At 38.6% G+C, this 22614-nt stretch overlaps 1 long non-coding RNA gene across 1 annotated transcript in view; it reads right to left on the reverse strand.

Moving 5' to 3' along the window:
- The window catches only part of LOC136749930 (uncharacterized), a 39542-nt gene extending 32999 nt beyond the window's left edge, over positions 1 to 6543 (reverse strand). Inside the window, exons 1-2 of the long non-coding RNA XR_010816811.1 lie at positions 6323 to 6543; positions 5921 to 6031 (exon numbers count right to left, since the gene is read on the reverse strand). This is a non-coding gene — a long non-coding RNA (uncharacterized LOC136749930). The remainder of the gene's footprint in view (positions 1 to 5920; positions 6032 to 6322) is intronic.
- Between the last annotated feature and the right edge of the window lie 16071 nt (positions 6544 to 22614).

The raw sequence follows: 22614 nt of genomic DNA on the forward strand, positions 1-22614 counted from the left end.
TGGTCAAGCTCACTCCTGGGGTCAATGCTAACACTGCAAATGGCTACGATAATAAACAGTGCCAGGGAGAGATAAGAAGTGCGCTGATGGATTTAGTGCTGAGTTTGGGGTCTAATCAATGTGTACCTGTCACCAGACATGTAAATCAGACTTTTCAAATAAACAAAGTGTAATTCACAGGGAACTGCAAGAGTCACTCTTTGCCAGCCGGTGACAGGGGTCAGGAAGTTTGACTCGGTGATGGCTTGAGTTACGGAGGAATAAAACAGTAACATCTGTAAGGCCTATCTGTTGTTTTGCTGAGTCTTTATGAGGCAAGCATTTTACAGGGCTTATATTAAAATGTGTACCCCTCCAAACTCAGTGGGGTTCTCCAATTTTCCAACAGCATCCTACATTCATGCACCAAGCCAACTGTTTAGATATGGATGTGTTTATGTCTGATCCAGATGTTTAATCTCCAATTTACTTTCTCTTTGTAATTCGCTCACCTTTAAACATAGGAGGAATAAAGGTCCCAGTCTTAGATTTATTTTGGAATAACCGCACTTGACTCTTTTCCACAATACATTAATCTGTCAAATCTGATTGTATATTTGTTTTTTTATTTAGATGAGCCATGCAAAACTCCGCAGCCCACAATCTAAATGTAGTAATGAGGCATTAATGACTCATTGTCTGGCCCGCTACAGACAGACTAGCAAAAACAACACTGAAGTGAGATTCTACAGAGTTCAAAAGATTTTAATCAATTACTAAAATGACCCGAGAGCCCATATGTATTCCTTCTTAGTATATTCTTCTGCAGCAATCTATTACATCAAACCCAGTCTACACCAAAGGGTGAACTGGCACTGTGGCATTAACTTGAACTGACCAAAAGATGACCTAATTTTATATAGATGATGTGAATAAATAAATCTGGAAATAGTTTCTTCTTTCATTTCAGAAAAAAAGGACCATTTAATTTTCTTTTGAACTCCTAAAAAGATGAGCACGTTTAGCTATGACATCATGTTCTGATGACTTTAGCACACGGCTTCAATCCCATGGTGGGCACATTTATCTTCATTTGCAGGTACAAATCATAGATAACCAGACAGTGAAGAATTACCGCACTCAGGATGTGTTTGCCAGGGAGATGTTGAACACACTCACACCTGGATTAGGGTGTGTGTTGTTTGCTTGTAAAGAAAAACTCGAGTGGCTTCCTCAGGCAGGGTTGACGAAGAATGTAAATTAACAGCGTTCTTCCCAACGCTGTTGTTGTTTATTAAGAGTCTCCGCATGACAGCGAAATCAGGAATTACAACCGGGCTGACAACCAAGAAAGGCAGCACATGAGAAATCAGCTACAACAAAACCTGGATTTATCATTGGAGAGCATCGTTGGAAAGATATGAGTGTGATGTCCAAGAAAGACTAACTTAACCTCAGAGTGGGTTGATCTTGTATCATGTGGGTAATAATCCTTCAAATCATAACAGTATCCCAAGGAGGGAAGCCAAAAAACTAGCAGTGAAATGAAACAGTACATTGAATACTTGTTCTGCAGGAGATTATAGTTATGTAATCAGAGCATCTTTTCTGACAGTCACGGAAAATTGCGGCTTTGTCATTGTGTCCAATGACACTAAAATTGATGTTTTTAATTGACATGCTGTTGTTTAAAATTCCCATCTACCTTTTTGTTAAAAACAAGAAAACATTCAAAAAATGGCTGAACTGAAATACAAGTTGACAATCCAAGGCGAATTACCCAGTAAACGTCTGACCTCACTGCCGTCCAGCAGGTAATCTCCTGCCACAAAAAGCTAAGAAATATGCTGCAATGTCAACATGTCTTGAAAGCATATTTCTTTCCAATATTAGACACTACTCTTGGCGTACCTTTGACTTGCACTGATCGCTCTTGAGAATTAATTTCGGCAGAGCACGGGGGGTTTCATCCCTCACTTTGAAGATCTCACTGTTTTGGCAGAGTCCCCGAGTGCTGGCCGATGGGTGTGGACAGAGGGCTCTGGCCCCAGAAGACATCCTGCAGCTTTAAAAGCCATTACTGGAGGCAGCCATGTCAGTGCAGGGGGGAAGCATGCAGGTGGGCTCCATTAATGCACTTGCCTCACCGCGATGCTTCAGAGAGAGCGAAGCCCCCGGGACTGACCCCCTCTGCTTCCAATTACAGGGGGATAAATGACGTGATATTCATTAATTAGTCTGGGCTCCAGGCACCCATATAAGAAATGTACTCCGGTTGGGTTTTAGAACGCCACGATACATCTGATTCAAGTTATGGTCAAAACAAACACGGTCAACGGGGAGTCTCAGAATAGGACCACGGGCAAAGTGGGCAGAACTGCTGTGATTTAGCATTATTGCACTGCTAGACATTTTCCTGGGTTTCCAAGACACAGAGTGCTGTGAAACAAATATATTAATCTATTTTTAAGTCTGAGTCTCCTTATGGAACTCATGATCATTTAAAATACATATTAAGATTGATGAGTAGGGGAGGCTGGAAATGCAATTACTGGTTTAGCTGAAATGCTGATGGTTGCCTTAATAGTTTAGCTTTCTAATAATTGTCTGAATAATTCTTCAGCTAAATAAACAACAAGGAGGACCAGAAATGTGCTCTGGCAGTATTTTGGTGATTGTGCTTTAATGCATTTTATTCATTAATGGCATTTTATGTCCTGAGGCCTGCTCAAAAACGTGCTTCATTGAATATGACAAAATTAATTTTAGAAGGTCTTTTACCTCTCTGGAAAATCAACTAAGGTGATGGCTGGCCTCGTTGGGTTCTTTCTCTTTTTTTTTTTTGCTGTTCTGTTCCACTATACATCCTGAAAAAATATTATCTGGGAGACGTGGTAACAGATTTATTGAATCCCTGAGCGCAGCTCTCCTGTTCTCCACAGGCTGTGTGGGATGAATGTGCACCGAGAGCAAAGAATCACAGAAGAAATACTGCCTCACTTACTGGAGGAGGACGCAGGGGCGTACTATGGTTAGAGATAACCAAAAACCTCCACAGAAGAAAATGAATGTTTGCAGAATCTGTCATGTCATCTGGTGTTACATTTTTTTATTAAAAGGTAGAGGGCACTTGATCATGTTCATGATCTTCCTTTTTAAGTTATAAATGCTGAATGGCAAATATGATCATTGCAAGCACACCAAAGCTCTACATTTTTCCTGATTCATAGTGGATACTGTTTTTAAATTTTAAAAAACAGGTTATTTAAATACCATTTTGAAAAAAGTATACACTTTTGCTTGATTTCCGGCAAACCTCAACTTCTTTTTTTTATTTCAATCATAGAAAGAGCCAAAACTTACAGACAACATTTCCTGGGAAGTGTGAAAGTAACTTCCATATATGCATTTGAGGCAGCAAGATTAACAATCTTGATGGCTTCGAACAACATAAATGCCTGTATGTCTCACCTAAATCATGGCCTTTAGAAATGCTCTGCGAGAGCCCAGCCCAGTGTGGCGATTAAACGTCAGGAAATACACTTTCATCTTGTATTTCGTTTTGTCCATCAGCACTGTAACTCTGGGAAGTGACCCTTACTAAACTCTGGGAACAGATTTGCCTTCTTCTTTCATCAAGTTTAGAGACAACATGAGCAATATTACTGTGCTGGGCCAAAAGTGGGGGGCACCACAGAACCCTGCTCTGTGAATGTGCCTCCAATAAAAAGTTATCAACTTGTGGACCTTAATGTACTCTCCTTAATAGCTGGGCTGAAATTAAAGTCTTGTCCTACATGTAATGTACCATCCATAATCAAAAACATAATACCTTAAGCCTTCTGCTTAAACAGTTTGATATCATGTACTCCAGAACAGAGACATTTGGCTTTACATGGACACTTCAGAATTCCTTTCCCTTTGTGTGTAGCTCACCCATTCTTTTGGTTTGTCCACGTAGCTGAATTTATTGTACCACCTACTAGCATTAGGGAACTCCCCTCAGTACTTGAAATAAGACTGTAAAGGAGGCCAAGCTTTGGCACACTATGACTCTCTCCCCAACATGGTCGCTTCCCACCTATTACCTCAGCACAATAAATTACCTCCAAAAACAACAACAAAGGGAAAAATCATAAAGGCAACATTCAGGAACCGATGGCGCTAAAGACACAGACCATAACACTGTAAAAAAGAGAGGGAAGCAATGGGGATACTTGCAGTGAACTGTACCAGGCTCATAAATTACTCACTTCATGGGCAATTTCTGACCTCAAGGAAACTACCATATTTTCTTTTTTCCCCCTATTTGTTCTTCTTAGCTATGAGGAGGTCTGAAATGGGCTAATTTATGTTTTTTTTATCTTCAATTTTTAATGACACTAACTAATCATCTTCATCTATAAACCAGATAAACTCATGGTGATTCTTTGCCAGTGCCAATGAACTGTGACCCTGTACATATCCGAGGGCAGCAAGATTTGAATATAATCATTGAAAATGGAAACAGGTGGAAGTAAGACAAAAACATAATACTTGTTCATAAAAGCATCTAGTAACGTTACACAGCTCTAGACACAAAATCTTTTTAAAGGTGTAGTGTTCAATAACTTCATCAGTCAAATGGTGGAAGCTTTGGCAGCGTGTTGCCCATTCCCTGCTGGCTGAGTCTCACAGGTGTCTGTCCTCAGTTGTCCATTTATCTGCACAAAGGCAATGACGGAGCTAACAGACCACCCCACAGCTTGGTGGGAAAGTCACCAAACAACTGTTTGGAGAAAACTTCAGCCCTAGTGTAGGCTGTTGCCATATGCCTCCTTATGCCCCCCAATAAAACCAACTATAAAAATTAGTAAGGCGTGACGCTGGCCACCTCACCCGCCTGTCATGGGGTTTTAATATTTTCCTCCGTATCACTGAGTTGTGCTTTAAGCTATGACTGCGTTGTGTTAGTTCACAAGGTCATACATTATATCCAGCATTTGCAGGCAGTCCAAGAACAGCAATAGAACAGGGATTTAGCTTTGTGCGGATGATGCATTGAGACTTGGAACTTATTATTTTAACATTTGGTTCAGTTGTGGAAGAATTTACGTATGAATATATATGTATATATATGATATATATATATATATATATATATATATATATATATAATATATACATATATATAAATGTATATATATATATATTATGTTTTTTTTAATATGACTGTAAAAGAATACAAAAACATAAAGAACTAATAAAATCTATTTTTAGTGCTGTGAAGGTCAGAATCAGTTTACCTGTGCTTTCTAGTGTACTCTGGTTAATTCAGTGGTGTGGACGTTTTTGCTAATTATCACTGATGGACAATAATTATTGCTATAGAAAGTCAGAGTGCCAGTAGACCCTTTCAGAGATAGTTTATACTGTTCTTGTAGTACAACAGCTTAAATCTAATCCTGAACTTGTCCCAATTAGTCTTCGGCCTAATTGTGCCATACAGGCTTGAAGTTAACCATTGGACTTTTCTGCCAAACAGTACTAAAGCATTAAATGCAAGTCTAATTATTTAAAGACCGCTCCTCCATAGGTTAAAGGTTAACTAAATCCAAATTTGCAAAACACAACTAAGAAGTATACAGTAATATACATTCTTATAATTTTACATTTGAAGCAGATACATGTATCAAAAGGGATTGCATAGAATGAAAACAAGCAAACCTTAAGAATAAATATGAAGCGAGTCTCTTGATGCAAGGAAAGTACCTGCATCCCATAAAAAGTTAAGTAATCGCACAGAAACATTTTTCTTTTCAGAACAGATGAACTTACACTATCCCTTTTGTCAAAGCTAGTGTGTTAAAAAATCCAGTTGCAGAGTGATGTCTATCTGACAAGAGTTTATACGAAGAGCAAAAAAAAATAAAAATAAAATAAGGTTGCTGTTGTACATTACCTGTCAGTCAGTGAATGCCAGTGACAGGTAGACAACAGACGTTTTTTTCTTCCATTTCCAGACTTTGCCAGAAAATGACCATTGAACTCGGAGAAGATTCAGAGAAGATACCTGTGAACAACAAACCTTAATTATTTGGTTTTAGACCGCCAAGTCTTGTGCTTATTTGAACTTTTCCCAAGAAGTCAAAACCTCCATCTGTCAAAACCTCTTAAATGATCCTGAACTCGAGGTTGGAACACACACTGCAAACCCTGTTCTCAACAAGGGGCCTGATACCATGACAATAAACACAAACATTAAGGAACCCAAAAAAACAAAAAAAGAAGACAACGACAATGTTAGCAGAGGAAAATAAGCATGGATAAAACTAACAAAACTAGCGGGGAAGATTGCGCTGACCTCTAGATTTGCAGTGAAGGTTTCTTGTTTTTTCTTCTTCTTCTCTCTGTTTACAGAGTGATTTAGAGCTATTGGTTATTCCATTTAACAGCAGGCCTCTTGGATCCTTTTCTAATGCCTTTAGGATGCCTTTAGGTATTTGAAAGGCTTTAGCTATGCACTTACAGAAGGTAACGCAGGAAAGCAGCTGAACGAGCCCATGTTGGCTCCATGCTAGTGCCCCTCCACGAATCAGCTCTGATCCGAAACCTGAAATTGAAGTCTTAGTTCTTTAGCCTTTGGCAGCAGAACATCTCAGATGTACCGAATTAGAACCAGGCTGACTAAGTGTTTTGAGTAGCAGCATGGGATCCCATGAGGTAAGGTATGGTTGGGTGAACTACTTTGCAGAACTCTAACCTTTGGCTTGGGCTCAGACAAATGAAGTATAATGTCTTCAAATGATACAGTTCTATTTTTGAGCTGCTCAACTCAAGCTCACTTGGTTACTCCTGTGAAGAAAACATTTGTGGAACATTTTATTTGGTTGGACTTAAAGCTAGTGGTTTAAAGTTACATTAAATACATCATATACATGGGTAACCAATTTAAATGCATTAGCACAGCATAAATAGCACTCACAGCTACTAATGAATGGCTTTACATCATTAGCAGCTTGGTCATTTGTTGAAAATGGTGAGTATGAGCTATTAGTCTTGATACATCATGTAGCATTTATATTATATTTATTTAAAGTTAATAATATATTATTCTGTCACCCATATACGATACCCAGTCCACTGGTCTTCTACACAGACATGAGTGTAATATTGTGGGAGGACAGGAGAGTATATTATAACACTCTGAATGTCAGAGTACAGAACAGATACATACAGAACAGAAATAATATTTCAATGGGAACTACAGGGGGGAAGTACTCAGACAATTACATCACTATGAGGAATCACAGTTAACTAGAAGCTAAATTACAAGGTAATATTTTCAGCACTAAAAAAAATGTTCTTGTTCCAATTTAGTCTCCAGATAACTTTCTCATGATGAAGGAGATACACGTCCTTTTCCGGGTGAAGATGAGGCCGAACCTTAATACGAGGTGGCAGCATTGAAGTATCTAGAGAGTCTTTAAGGCTCCCTTGTCCTTTTCTCTCTTGTACACTTAGAAAAGACAGTGCTCTCTCCCCAGTTAATCTGACCACTGTTGTTATTTTAAAGAAAGTTACAATTTAGAAACCCCTTTTCATGTTCACATGGCCACAGGGTAAGTTTGTCATTAGCAATTTCACTCTTCACTGTGTAACTAAACTTACCTGTATAGATACAATGCAACATGATACAGCACATTCAAAACAGTCTATTTTATCCCCTATTACCATGTAACGCAAATGCAGTGTCAATGAAAGACGTTTGGAAGCCCGCTCACTGACGTGGATCTAGGATCGGTAAGGAGACATCTGAGACATCTACAGCATCTGAGAATATGCATATGCTTTAATAGGAGTTCAAATAAGTCTCTGGATAACTAGGTTGGAGGCCATATGTTTTGTCTCGGCCTGATATATAAGTTTCAAAGTTGAGAGTTTAAAAATGGATTGTCAACACAAGGATGCCAACAGCCTCAGATTACCCAAACGGCGCCTCCTATTGTCAACATTTGGTAGTGAACTGTGCACTGAATGTTTGATTTCCATTAGAAATTCATCCCGTTGGGCAAAAGTTGTCTGCAACCTGTCTGCCTCAGACAAACTTTTCACCACATGTACGTTAGTTGTGCTGCAATTTTCTTCTCTCTCTCTCTTTTTTTGAATCTGCAGTTTCCTTACTCTCTAAAATCCCGAGAGCCCAGCAGAATAAGTTAAATTCTTTCTGAAACATCTGCTACAGTTTATATTGGCAAATGCCTTCCTGGACATTCCACTATTGTTATTTCTTTGTTCAGCTCTTCGGAGAGAAAATAAAGATCTTACAAACACCGTCTACCCGGGAAAAGGGTAATGGCTGTCTCAGAGAGAGTGTAAAAATACCTCCCGGAAAATAATGTATATGGGGTTCTTGAAAGTCTTCGTAGAGAATCAAGCAACCTTCAAGCATTCTGCGATTATACCAATCACTATTCATTACCTCGATACCTAATTAAAACCAAAAAGGCCAAAGTGGAGCCATGGGATATGTGATTGCTAATTCAAAGTTGTTTTAATAAAAGGAAAACAGCCTCCCGCTGATTCCAAAACTTTTAGTGTCCTTCCCACAATATTTTTCTAATCTTAGCCAAACTATTAAAACAATAGTTTGTAATGATTTTTCAATTTGCTGCTGTGAGGGCAAGCCTTCACCCGCCCATTCGGCTCCACGCAGCTGTAAATTGAACACTGTTGCGAGGACAACATCTGGGCCCGGCTCTACCCGGAGAAGTTAATCCACTCTGCACTTTGGGATGGAAATGTTCTGAGGTGCAACGCAAGAAAGACTGCCTTCCTCTTGGAGAGATTTCCAATGCCACAGCGTAGCGAGGCCAAGGAATGTACTGAGAGAGGAGATTTGAACTGCCGTACCCTACTGCACTCTCGGCATAGCATTAGGTAGGCCTGCCAGTTCTTAAAGAAAGCAGAACAGGTTGGACAGGGATATTCAGACTTATTACACATACATTTTTAGAAATGCAGCTTCAATCCATATATACTAGAGACCTCGTGTAACTTTGGAATTTGTGCTGCAGGTTCAGGGGTAATGTAGGAATTTAACATGTGTAACTGAAATCGGAAAAAAAAAAAAAAAACAAGAAAAGAAAAGAAAAAAAAATTGATTGATCAAAATATGATAGAATAACCACAACCACAATGTTGAGCTTTTACTAATTAGACTTAACCACAATGCCAGCATTAATCACTGGAAATAATTCTGGTACTTACGCCCCTTTTTTTCAGAACGTCATCTGAAATGACACCTGAGAGACAAGTCATTAGCAGGAGAATATAAGGCAGATAGTCTTTTATCAATGACTCTAAGATTTGTGGAGGTCACAACTGTGGAGAGAGAGGAGGGAGTGGGGAAGTTGCACTTTTAAGGTTTAACATCTGTGCTGCTGTAAGGATGTGACCTTCAAAACAAAACAGCATTTTTTCCAAAGGTACATCTCAGCCTTTTGGTTCTTTACAGTGCTGCTGGATGGAGTCCACTGAGGGCTGTGTCCCTGTGTCTCACTATGGTGCAGCAGCCCCAGTATGGCTTAGCACAGTTATTCACTCACTCGAGGCGAGAAGATCTTTTGTTACTCATCCAGGCCAACTATCCAGTTCCCCTTACTGAGGGGTAAGGTGAGATATAAATAATTAAATAGATAAACAGCTGGTAGTTTATCTTCATTTTCAATCCAGAGCTTCTAAGAACAAAAGGTAAAAAAACAATGAATTCTTGGTGAATCTGCTTTCCAAAAACCACAAGTCCATCTTCCTCTATTTTTGCGGAAACAATTTTCTTTAATTTTTCTTTTGTTGGACTTGGTTAGAAAAGAGAATAGGAGGAAGTCCAGCCCCTAACAAAGAGCAGCATCAATCCCGAGGACGGCTGGCCATGCCGGTTTGCTGACGAAACTGTCACATTGACAAAGGAGTGCCTGTGCTGATATTAGCCAACCCTAATCATCCTGCTAATTGGACAGCCATCGGAGGCTCTGTGCGAAGGGGGATCACCTTTCACTTTAACTACTCATCCAGATGAGGACTGACTCAAAAGCCAATACTTTATATCAACACGGCAAAATGACTGTAAAAATAATACCACATGTGTTGGTGGCTGGCTGGTAATAAGTGTCTTCCTTCATTTTTTAGAGCTGTAATTGGCACTTCACAGCACAACCCCCTTTATGCATGGTGACTGAATTACAATGCACTATAAGAATAGCAAAGTGTAGCAACGTACACTTAGACTATGAATGGTGACTCCTAAGGAGACTGCTTTCAGTACAAATTATGATTTTTTTTTAAAAATAAATAATAGGTTTATAGGACAGAGATGAAAGTCCAAAGTTTCTTTTGAAATATACCAGATCAGCCTCCTTGTTCTCCTGCTCCTGCTTGGAAGGACTACTTCCAACTACAGAACATGACCATAATCGTTCCTTCTTCAATTCATACAATAAATGGAGTAAACAAAAAAACTAAAACATTTCAAGTTTTGTACATACAAAACCCATAGATTTAATTAGGTAGGTTTCTTTCCTGTTTGCTGGTATGGAATAGCCTGATGATCATCTATTCTATGTCCTGACTTCCACCATAGAGGATGTTTGAACATTCACCTTCAAACTGGCTGTAGCAAAGCCCTGGCATTTACATAAGTCCATATCTTTTAACGAGAGCTACTCTTATGAACTGCTGCTGCCAGAATGATTTTTGACTTAGCCCTCTTGGTACCATATACTTTATATAAGTTACAGCTGCTGTGACCTGAAGTAATGGACAGATCTCAATAAAAATATGGTTCCCTGGCACCCATCCACTATTTTTAGCTATAGTTTACGTTCTGAGCTCTGTGTGCAGCCCTCATTTATAGACAACCCTCTTTACATTACCCAGAGGTAATTTTAATTGCAGAGACATGACTTTTCTTGCTCCTGGAAAGTCCTTATTAGGAAAATTACCTAAATTACCTAAAAGGAATATCAGATATTCTGAGCTTGCATATTTATTTTAGGGACTACACATTTCTGCTTAGATTATGCCATTTCTAAAGTAAAGTAAACGGATACAGAGATATGAATTAAATACCCAAGGAAATTATAACTGCAAATATTACATTTTAGTTTTCATAGCACAGTATGTTTTCCATAAGTTCAAAAGCAATCCCCCAAAACTGAAACATACTGCCAACATGTGCTCTTCATAGAAAGACACTGAGAGAAGTTAAAATTGATCGATTTAGCTTTCTTGGTTTCTCTTGCATATTATTTGGAGATATGCTTTGGAAACTCAAACTGCCAATTGCTTTGGTGGACTTCTTCAATGTGTGGGCAGCTCAGTTTACTCATAGTGCTGTCTGAACACATTTGATTTATAGGAGACCGATTTGTTTTTTCTCCAGCTTCCAGAATACTGCACACAAATTGTTGCTCAGTGAAAATCAGGTCTAATCCAGACCCTCTCCTATGACAAACAAAACGATTACAAGATGTATAATGACAAACACTTGTCATTGTAAGTGCTAAATCTTTGAAAAACTAAAAACAAAAGACAACAAAAAAGGGCTTCCTGAGTGAGGTCAGTCCGGCAATGCATTATAATACAATATTACATATTTATATATATCTATATGATGTGGACAAATCTTGGCATAATTATTAAACCAGTTGAACAATAAATAAATACAAAATAAAGGTTTGGAAAACCATTAAATAATACTACAACTCATTAAATAACTCAATAAAGATAATATCACCTGCATTTTGTCATTATGTAATTTCATACTTGGAATCTCTGCTTCACCTGACTTCCTGTTTACTCTGTTTTTCTTTGGGTTAATTCAATGTAATGCTATCTGACTAGTTCAGTAAAAAAAATACAAATAAAAAAAAATGGATTGCGAGAACAGCAGATCTTCTGAAGGCAAAGTACTGTGGCCTAAACCTTGAGAGCACTTTTATACTATTCCAGTGCACTCTCTCACATTCAGTCTTGGAAAAACCCCATATTCTGCTTGAGCACTAAAGACCACAGTAAATAAAACACTAAGGGGATCAAGTAGGACAGGACACACAACAAATAAGAGTTGAAAAACATTACTGAGGAAACCCAGTCTCTCAAGATGTCTTTTAAGGCTTGTGAACAAGTCCTGATGGCCTAGGTTCAATTGGGTCGCAATCTTAGATAATTTGCTGCCTACAGGGGGCACTGTGGCTCCACTAAAGCAGCAGGGGTGGTCGCAGCACTTCTCCAGAGTGATAAATCTCTGAAGGGAAATCTGTCTTAGCACGTCCAGCTCAGGAAAAGGGGAATTATAACAAGTAATTAAAACATATTGACACCAGATGTACTCCACCTCCTCATTTGGGTTTAAGAGAAGGTGTTTTCGTCTAATTACTGCCTTGCCTTCCAGCGGTTATTATATAATGGCGCATACATTATGCAGGGTTGACAAATGACATCTTTAGTGTAGTGTTGTAGTATTTCGCTTCCATGGGTGCCGAGATTGCTTAGTCATAGATTACTTGTACAATGATCCTTTAAATGAGACATGTATGGCCGTGTATTCTTTACTGCACGCAGCATGTCAAATGTACACAGAAAATAAGCATTTGTGTAAGTTAAGGGTCAGTGTCAGCAGCAGGTATTTCAAAAGACAGTCAACAAGTACATTTTGTTGAATGGAAAATACAGCAGCTTGCAGTGGTGTGTTTGCATGTGAGATTTGTAAAAGTAAAATTCAGGGCTTCCTTACCTGACAGGAAGCTAGGGATGCAGTCTGAAAAGGTACATCATACACTAAAGGCCATCACACACACGCCACCTAATTTACACTGAAAGTCCGTACTGCATTGGTCACAACATATATTCACACCACAGCTGTTTCCAATAATAATAATAATAATAATAATAATAATAATAATAATAATAATAATAATAATAATTTTCAAAAGGATAAAACTGTGCATGGAGATTCTCATGACTTAACCTTATGTCTGGGGTAAAGTAGTATATTTGTTCTTTAGGTTGTGATTCAAATATTTATTATTTATTATGTTGTGTGTTTGGATAAAAGCATCCTTAATGGGATGCAGCTGTAAGCCTCCATCTGAAAAGTGCCGGAATGACAAAACCACAAAGGCAATGTTATCTGTTTATCTGCGGCCCTGTCTGCCTGTCTGGAAAGAACCATGTCAATTATTTCAATATTTTTCCTAATGCAACTCTCAGTATGACAAGAGTGTCAGTAGCCTGTGGAAGATGAACGTTATGGAGAAGGTATCAAATGACAAACCAATTGTCTTTTTTCTGTATTGTCAGGGTATTGACTGTGTTGGTGATTCAGTGCATGAAGCAGATTGAAGTGAAAAATAAACTCATAAAAGTACTTTGCATCAGAGAAGTTGATGGACCCATTTTATCAAAGCCAAAGGAGGATTAACAAAGTACTGATTCCTGGGGTATGAATACATTGTGTATTTAGAAATATATGTAATCACTGTTAACAGATATGCTATTTAACCATAAAGTAATGATCACTAATTAAATTCAATGCTTTTATATTTGTATTGTAAAATTGTCTACACCTACATTTTCATCTTGTATCAACTTTTAATAAGACATCAGGCTACTGTATCAAAGCCATTGACCAAAAAAGAAAATAAAAATAAATTAAACAATGTATTATATATGTTAGGAATTGAGCTAAGGCCAAAACTCTCAGAGTCTGGACTCTCAATCTAGTCCAGCCTCTAGTGGTCATTTGTCCACACTAAAGCCTGGATTCAAGACTGGTGATCAAACTGAGCTGCACTCAGCAGTGGGAGTTCCCTGCAGGACAGGTTTTATACACAAGACAATGTAGGATGGGAAACATCACTCTGCTGCTGCCAGTGCTACATGTAAATGTGAGCTTATAGTTGAGTTTTCTGTGATATCTTTCTCACGCAGTGGGAAAAAGAACAAAATAATCAATCTTAAAAATTACCCCACCCTTCAAAAAATAAATAAAAAAATAGGGTAGTTTTTTAAAGCAGGCTACTGGAAATAAGGTACAAATCATTTGATAAAGCACAAATCAGATGTTCTCTCCCACATTACAATCCTGCACTGCTGGCTGACAAAGCAACAAGCCCCCTGCTGCAAAACATCCACTAGAGAGTCTTATTTCTTTGGTAATTGACTGTGACATGGGGTCAAGGGTTATCAGGAAGTACTGTGGCTGGCTGGTGATGTCACCAGCACCCTTTGGGAAAATGAGGTCAGTAAGTGGGTTGCGCAGGGTGATAAGAACCCTTTAGAATAAACAGGAATATCATATAATTACCCAAATCTACAGAAGGATGATTAAATTGTTTAGGGGAAGCCAAACGTTTCGCTGTTCTGTACTTCACTTTTAAAAAGGGTTCAAATATAACCTTGTCAATATAAGAAGATTTTGTTTTCAGTGGTCATCAGTTCGAGCCACTAACAGATATACACAAGGATTATATTACTTATACATATATACACATATCTCTGACAGAAAAATGTGAAGACCAAGTTTTATCTTTCAGTAAACTAAAACCTTATGAAGGCGGCCTGGACTGCAGTTCGTCAGTGGGGAGGGGGGTATATATTAGAGCAATAACAGTGCAAATAAGGGAGATACATACAACTAATAGAAACAATACTGCAGACACTGCAAAAAGCTAGTGAGAATAAACTATATGTGTGTGAATTTAAACATGAACAAAACAAAATTCAAGAACCTGCAACATTTTGCTAAAAGACTGACTGAGCTGACAAACAGCTAACATCACTACAAAAAGATGGGATGATTAACATGTTTAGTACATTTTATTTGATAATCCTCAGAAAAAAACAGAGAGAAGCTACTTTTAAAAGTAAGATTTTTGCAACTGTGATTTACTGCCAATTCATGTAAGAAAATTAGAAACTAGAAAATGGATTCATTAACAAGTGCTTCAACCTTCTTTTCCTTTACTTTTTGATAGAAAACTCTCACATGAAGAGCTCAAAATGTTTCCTGTGATCACAGATCTTTCTCAAATAGTTAAGAGTAGCAAGTGGTGCTTACAAAATGCCCTACAGAAAATAATCAATTGCTGGAACCCAGCAACTGATGCCTTGTTGCAGTCTTGAACATATTTATTGAAAATAAAAGTCAGTTTTACAACAAAATGTATGTATTTTTCCTGAACAGATTTACATAACTTGATTTACTTATTTACGTATCAATTTAATTGGGCTATTACAACAAAAACTTTGACGGACTGTTGTAAATGAGCATCAGATGCATCCGACAGCAATTCTAGCCTAGACTAACCTCAGGCTTTATAACAATAACACTACATTTTTGATAATAAATGTGTATATAAAATAAATCCAATCAATCATGCAAGTGTAAACATCTAACATTAAGATGAATTTGTAAATCTTATGTAGTACAAAATATTATATAGCCACAGGAAGACTCATTTCTAACTACTGGTTATGAAAAGAGGATATGATACACAGTTTTAGTGTGTTTTATGGTGCATTAAACAAGATGAAAAGTGCTGTTTGCTTGTTTCAATTTAGAGACATTGTCCTCCTTAAGAAAACTGCTGAAAGTGAAACAAATCTCTCTGACTGGCAGACCACCTGTTACATGAAACACTGCCACTGAAGTTTCTGATTATGTGGCACTGTTTTCATTGAATTAGAAGCTGCGTTTTGTTTTGTCAGGTTGAACTTTTCACACACAAACAGTTCTGGAAAAAAGAAAAGACGACGCATGGCTTAGATCTTCAAAGACTGACCTCAACGTTCACCACTTTTCCCTGAAAACCACATTAAAGACCCTGATGAATGTCTAATAAGAGTATAAACCTTTGCAGCCATCATCAAGCATTGGGAGGCAGAATAAGGAACCCAAAGCCGGTTTATCACCTAAACCATTACCTCGCTGGAGCAACTTACTGTATGTACAGAAGCATATGTCATTTTTTTCAGCTGCTGAGTCAGCGTTTGCTGTGATGGCCTCATAGGTGTCACTACAGACATTCTGGTTTGTCCTCATCAAAAGAAAAATCCCCCTCCCTCCCTCCATGGCCCCTTTCCACTCTTTCTGCAGGGGGGTCAATTATCATTACAGTTTGTTCAAAAGCACCACGCTCGTTGGCCTGGTGTGCCAATCTGCCTGCAACAACTTGACAAGAGTTTTAGTTCCCAGTGTGCATTGCAACCTGAGTGTCAGCAAAAAACAGAATACCCTTTTAATTTGGGTTTATGAGCCGCACACCCTGTTATCATCATCTCTTATGATTCTCCATACAGGTGTGTGGACATATCCGAACTCTGACTCATAATGGCTGCAGGTGGGGCCCACACCACAGGTGAAGGGGATTGCAGAGCAACACTTTTATGTGGCCAAAATGTACTACTGCTGTGAATGGCAACGGCAAAACAAAACATACAAGCTACAGGCTTAACATTGGCCAAGAAGTATAGAATGCATGTACACAGTAGTTACTTATTAATGAAAATGGCTGTAAAAGTGATTGTACTGCCAATGTGACACTATGGGTTTCAATACAATGTCTTTCTTGTCCACCTAATGCTTTATCTTGGCAGTACTTAACATAATTGTATTTATTTTGCAAAATAAACAAAACTGCTTTTTCCATGATATTTTATAATCATTTTATGACTTTCTTTTTCTTTCACCATAACTGCCTATACCTGGCTTGCCTGACTTCCAGACGCGTCTCTGTCGACTTGACAGATGATGCTGTGGCTCTTCACCTCCTTTGGCTACAGTTTCTCTGAGCTGCAAAGCCAAAGTCTTACATGGATCTCTGGAGAGGGAGAATGAAGGCCAAGAGACAGGCAATTAGTATCCTTCTGGCAGCAGTGGACGCCAGCTGCAATGGAGAAGTCAAGAGGCTCTGAGGGAAAACCGCAGCGCATCTCATCCACACCTCCAAATAGACAATCGTAAAAATATTTAGCAATATAAAAAGTATTATGAAAATACTGAAGACAGATGGGAAAGCATTTGTTACCAGCCTTTCTTCCTTGAAGCACAACCGCGGGACAAAAGGCTTTCAATAAAAATTTGCAACAGCCTTTTTTTTTTTATAAAGTATGCTATACATTCCTTAAGTGAAAGAAAAAACTTTCACAATGGATGTAGTATGATTCAAGAAACAGAACAATACTATTTAATATGGGCTAACTCAGGTTAAAATGATTTGTTCAGCAGCAGTTCAATAGCCCTGATAAAGGCCTACCTCATACGGCGCAGGCAGGCACGACGGAGGATGAGTGGCATTTGAAAGTTGGCTAATGTTAAAACAGCACTGTGGGCCGAAGGTGCTATTAGTGGCTTGGGAGCAGCTGGAAGTGATTCCAAAACACGGTGCAGTAAAAGTAGTTTAAAACCACATGGTTCAATGGTGTTTTCACAGTGTTCTTAGCAATTTACTTCCACTAGCTAAATGGTTTCAAGATTATGTTGTTGTCAACTGCATTGAGAATACAATACAGCAATGAGAGTAAATTATGAGTATAAGTAAATAAGTAAAATGTTCACCTTTTGGTGTGTTATTGTCTGGAATTAAAATGCATTAACATATTTCCCCATTTATCTACACATCCTACACACAAATTCATAGTGAAAAAAAGATTCTAAAAATGTGTAGAAAACTTAAATAAAATAAAAACTGAAATAGGTTGGTTGGTTAACTGTCCCACCCAACTTTAAGTTCATGAAGAAGGAAGTAGAGAAATATGAGAGAAATTACATTGTGTGCTACCAATGCATCTCTTTTCAGATGAAAATGGAAAGACGACTTGAGATAAACAGGAATAAATTGTTCAGGACATGGAATCACAAATACTCACAGTGTTATTCACACTATATACCAGAAGAAAAGAAGTGTACAGTGCAGAGTAGACTGTTATCTGCAGCAAACCTGTGTTTTATCATTCCCTTCAAAAACTCCATTAGGAGATCAAAAGAATACTTCTCTACAAAGGACAATTTAACAACGATTGATCATTTTCAAATCATGATTCATGATGCCTAGTGGACTTCAATATTTATAACTGTGTTGAGAATATATATGTTAGTGTTAGGGGCCACACCTTTCAAGCCCTAAATAAATGTACAGTATTATGAAAGTCAAGCCCTCTCTTTCAGCTAACATAGCAATATCTAAAACAACACCAGAACGCAGCAATGCCATTCACTGCTGTCCCAGACCTGGAGCTCACAGGTGTTAACAGTAGAATTAGCAAAGAGCTTAAATCTGCTTTTGATGCCTGGCCTGATGAATTTTTGATTACTGTATCTGCTTGCTTGTTAAACAGAGGTGGTTGAGTATTGAAATCCTACACCAGTGACACATCGCTGTCACGAGCAGTGTCACTACACTGTGCTCGACCACTCAGCGACTCTTGCCTACAGCTGACCCACGGCTCAACCTTGACGTACGTGGAAGTGAACAACAATTTCGAATGCCACTGTCAAGAGCCCAGGCTCGACTATGCATTCAGTTTCACTTAAAACTCCACCTTCAGGTCGGGCTTAGACTTGCTAACCTGCCCCCTTGAATGCTATTCTGCTTGGAGAAAGAAAATCCTCCCTTTGTTGTATGCTCCCCTTGTTTAAGTGGGCATATTTAAGCGGTATCACCTGGGTAAACTTCCTCCTATATCAGCACTAATTACAGGATTACTGCTCAGGAATTCATACACCCTTCAGGGCTTGACACAGAAAGACTTTTCAGAGGAGCGGCAAAAGCTGTCAGTCTTTCAGGGACTTTCCATTCCACATGTATTCTGTTATCATCCAAGAATGTACACCCGTAATTGCCTTTCCATTCTTTTACATATCTCAAGCTTTTTCTCTTCTCTACAATGTCTGCCACAGAAGTGATTCTTCTAACAGTCACTTGATTACAATGCCTTTTTATTTATTTTTGAATGGATTAAGACGACAAAGGACGAGCAGAAACAGGCCGCCTTAAAACACAGAAGATTACATGTTGCGTTCAGTGTCAAAGCCTTGGGGAAATGTCAGCGGGCCATGTTAGGTGGAAGAAGTTACAGCCAGCTGACATCTTAAAAGACACAGTGACTCTGTAGGGTTAATTACCTTGTAGCTGTATATTTTTTATTACAATTACCTGGTTGAATCTCATTACACCTTTGTAATTGTAATTATCACTGTCACATCATTTGTAAACTACCAATAACAGCATTATTTTCTCTGCTTATTGTTTCAGGATTTCATAAGTCACATATACATTTACTGCTGAATTACAAGTGACTACGGCATTGCTGGAGTTATATTTGAAGTTACCAAAATTAACCCTAAATGCATTAATAAACACCAAAGGAAGAACTTAATCTTGATCAGACAATCTAATTTTCACTTCAAATCAAGTGCTAATTATGAGTCTTATTTAAGGACACCTTTAATAATGTACAAGAGTTTAATTGTAAATAACTATTAACACATTCATTAGTTTGACCTGATATAAAGTATTTGTACATACAGTGTTAAAATAAATGACAGAAAATAGATTATTGTATTTAGATGTCTGTTACTATTCAGTAACATGTGTTATGGAGGGGGCGTGGCTTTGGAGACGCCTCTGAAGCGATGGCGGCTCTATGCTTTCAAAACAAGCTGCTGACTGCTGGCTTCTCAGGATTGCACACCCTAGCTTTAAGTGGTCTCTTAATTTTTTACAGAGCTGTATAACTCCTGGGACTACGCCACCTTCAGTTTTATTATGGTGAGGGGAAGGAAGCCTCGCGTCACCCCTTACTATTCCCCCACGCAGGTTCTGACTACCATGCAGTCACACAGAGAGCCACCATGGACGAACATAATGGTTTATTCGTATTCCACATTGAGACCAGATCCACATTTACCTTAATTAGAAAGGAAAAACAAATACTTAACACTCAACTCAACTTAAAACACACAAGACAATACAATCATACACAAAAAAAACAATCCTTAAATTAAAAACACTCCTTCCCTTTCTTTACAATAATGAGACTCGAGACAGATGTATAAACTAAAAAGATCGCGCTTCCCTTCAGCCCCCTCCCTTTTCTCTACATTAAGAGTCCTTTAAGCTGTCCTTCCTTGCCCTCTCCACGGCTTCCTTTAGAATCCACTATCCACATAATAAGAAGTCCATCTCCTTCCGCCAGCGCAGCAAAGTCCAGGCACGGCACCCACAGAGCCACAAGTAAATACAACACTTATTCCCCACCCCCATCTTCCAACAGCCCAATGACTATGACATGTTCCAATATAACTCTCCACACTGCCATGGCAGCACCATCAACTACAGCACGCAGGAGAGGCTAAAGCTGTACAATGGCACTATACTCTGCTTCCAATTGCTCTGCTCGGAGCCCTGCGCCAACTGTCCTGGATACATATAGCAATGTCCACTTAACTCTGAAACAGTGCATCAATCTCCAGCTCGGGTCTCTCTGGTCTCGGGTACCCATAATACCTGGAAGGGGGATGGCAACCCCCGATTTCAACCTTGTCTTACGGCAGGCTGCCACACACACCTCTCACTTCCACATCTCCCGATTCTCCCCAAACTCTCTCTCCTCTCCTTTGAAATCCAGGGCTTTCACACAGAGGGGGTGCCTTCCAAATCAAACACCGGTGTGCAACACTTAATCTCTTTCAATCAATAAATAATTAAATACGCACATGATAACACAAATATGAAAAAAAAAAAAAAGTAACTAAGGCACTTTTGCGCAATCAAAATAATCAACACAACAACGAAAAAGCCCTGTCACCTCCCATGACATTTACATTAGAATGATTTCCATTTTTATTTTTTAAACGGGGCTTTAAACTGAGCACACATGCATTTCTTGGTAAAATTGGCTTAATATGCTCCATAAAATCTATTTATGACTTAAAAATAAATCATATAATTCAGGCTGTAGTTTGTAAAACCGGCAATGTGATACTTGGTTCTGCCATGAAGTGTACGATTGAACAGGGCCAGAGTGGGTCATGGGCTGTGTGTAATGATAGCTCCAGATCTTGCAATTGACAAAAGGAAAACTATTAAAGGATTGGCGACTACCATCATCACATGCCCTGCTGCTGAATTGCATATCTTAGCTGACATTAAAGTTTAAATATAATAAATGTTGACAAAATCTGCTGAGCACTGTGAGATCCCTCTGGGGGTATTTTTGTGGTTTGGTACTATAACCAATCTGGCTTGAATACAGCAGGGCTGCCTACAACATAATTCACAGCTTGCAGTACATGTATACAGGTGGCCATCCAGGTTCAACCTCAGTGACAACATTTGATATTCATTTTATAATCTCACTGTTGTAAAAGCAGAAAATGCCAATATTAGTTTCCCGATATCCAAGTCAGGAGCAGCTTAAAAACTCTTGCATACATAAATCCATGGTAAATGTTAATCTTTGAAACTCCAATTGCCATTTTTTGTTTCCTTTTATAAAATAAATTATGGTAATAGCACTTAAATAGTAAATGGCTTTGTAAATTTCCTCCAATTTGTTGTCCTAATGGGCCACATTAAGGACTTACGTAAGAAGCAGAAAGGTCGTTCAGTACCTCTCTGATATTATCTTGCACATGTGCAACCAATGCTAATGCAGGGGTATGGGGGATTGAAATATTGTGCTTTAACATAATTTAAGCAATTCTAGGTCATTCAGCAGGCCATGCATTCTCAGACCTGTAGTCTTTCCATAGAGTAGCAATAGACCACATCAACTCAGCACTGTAGATTCTTGCGATTATGATATGCAATGTTTTTTAGGTGGAATGCTGCCTCTTTTGTGCCATTATAAATACAGTCTTATGAGATAAAGAGCACAAATAAGTGGTTTATTCTTGTGGTATCTAAAAACCATAATAAATTGAACAGAACAAGAGGAGGCATGGAAAAAAAATAAGTGTTCTGCCAAGTATCCGTACATAAGTTATAGTGTCATTTCCTTAGGTACTTGGGCAGCGGGACATCTAGAGAAAACATTTATTTCCAAGAAGATCCAATTGTTCAAACATAGATGTGGTCCTTGAACCCTGTAAGATGTCATGATTCCATGTAAAGTGGAATTAAGAAATTCTCCACTGTGGGGAAAAGGCTACTGTAGGCCACATGGAAGGTGAATAATGCTGAGGAGGAGGCCATTATGCAAAGTGTTTTTAAACCTTCTCTAAAAATGAGTCATTACCAGATGAGAGCACTGGATTAAAGAAACAGACTTAAAAAATGTTAACTGATCAGGGATGGCAACTCACTATCTCTAAGACTAGGGAAGAAAAACATCTTAGCACAGAAGATGATCAAGATGTTCAGGTTAAGAATGTGTACAACTTGGCAGTCAAGTGAGGAGTCATCTCTTTTTAAAGTCAATCTCTGCAAAGACAACCTCACATGTGCTACTTAAACCTCAATTTTTTTGGCACAGGAGAGGAGTCTGAACAATGTGAGACCGGAAGAGGTCAACATTAACACCCTCGTTTGATTAGGAAGCGCCCGGTCTGTCTGCGGCTGAGTGAAAACCAAGAGACAGAGGAACACATCTGGC

The sequence above is a fragment of the Amia ocellicauda genome, chromosome 5, assembly GCF_036373705.1.
Source record: "Amia ocellicauda isolate fAmiCal2 chromosome 5, fAmiCal2.hap1, whole genome shotgun sequence".
NCBI lineage: Eukaryota > Metazoa > Chordata > Actinopteri > Amiiformes > Amiidae > Amia > Amia ocellicauda.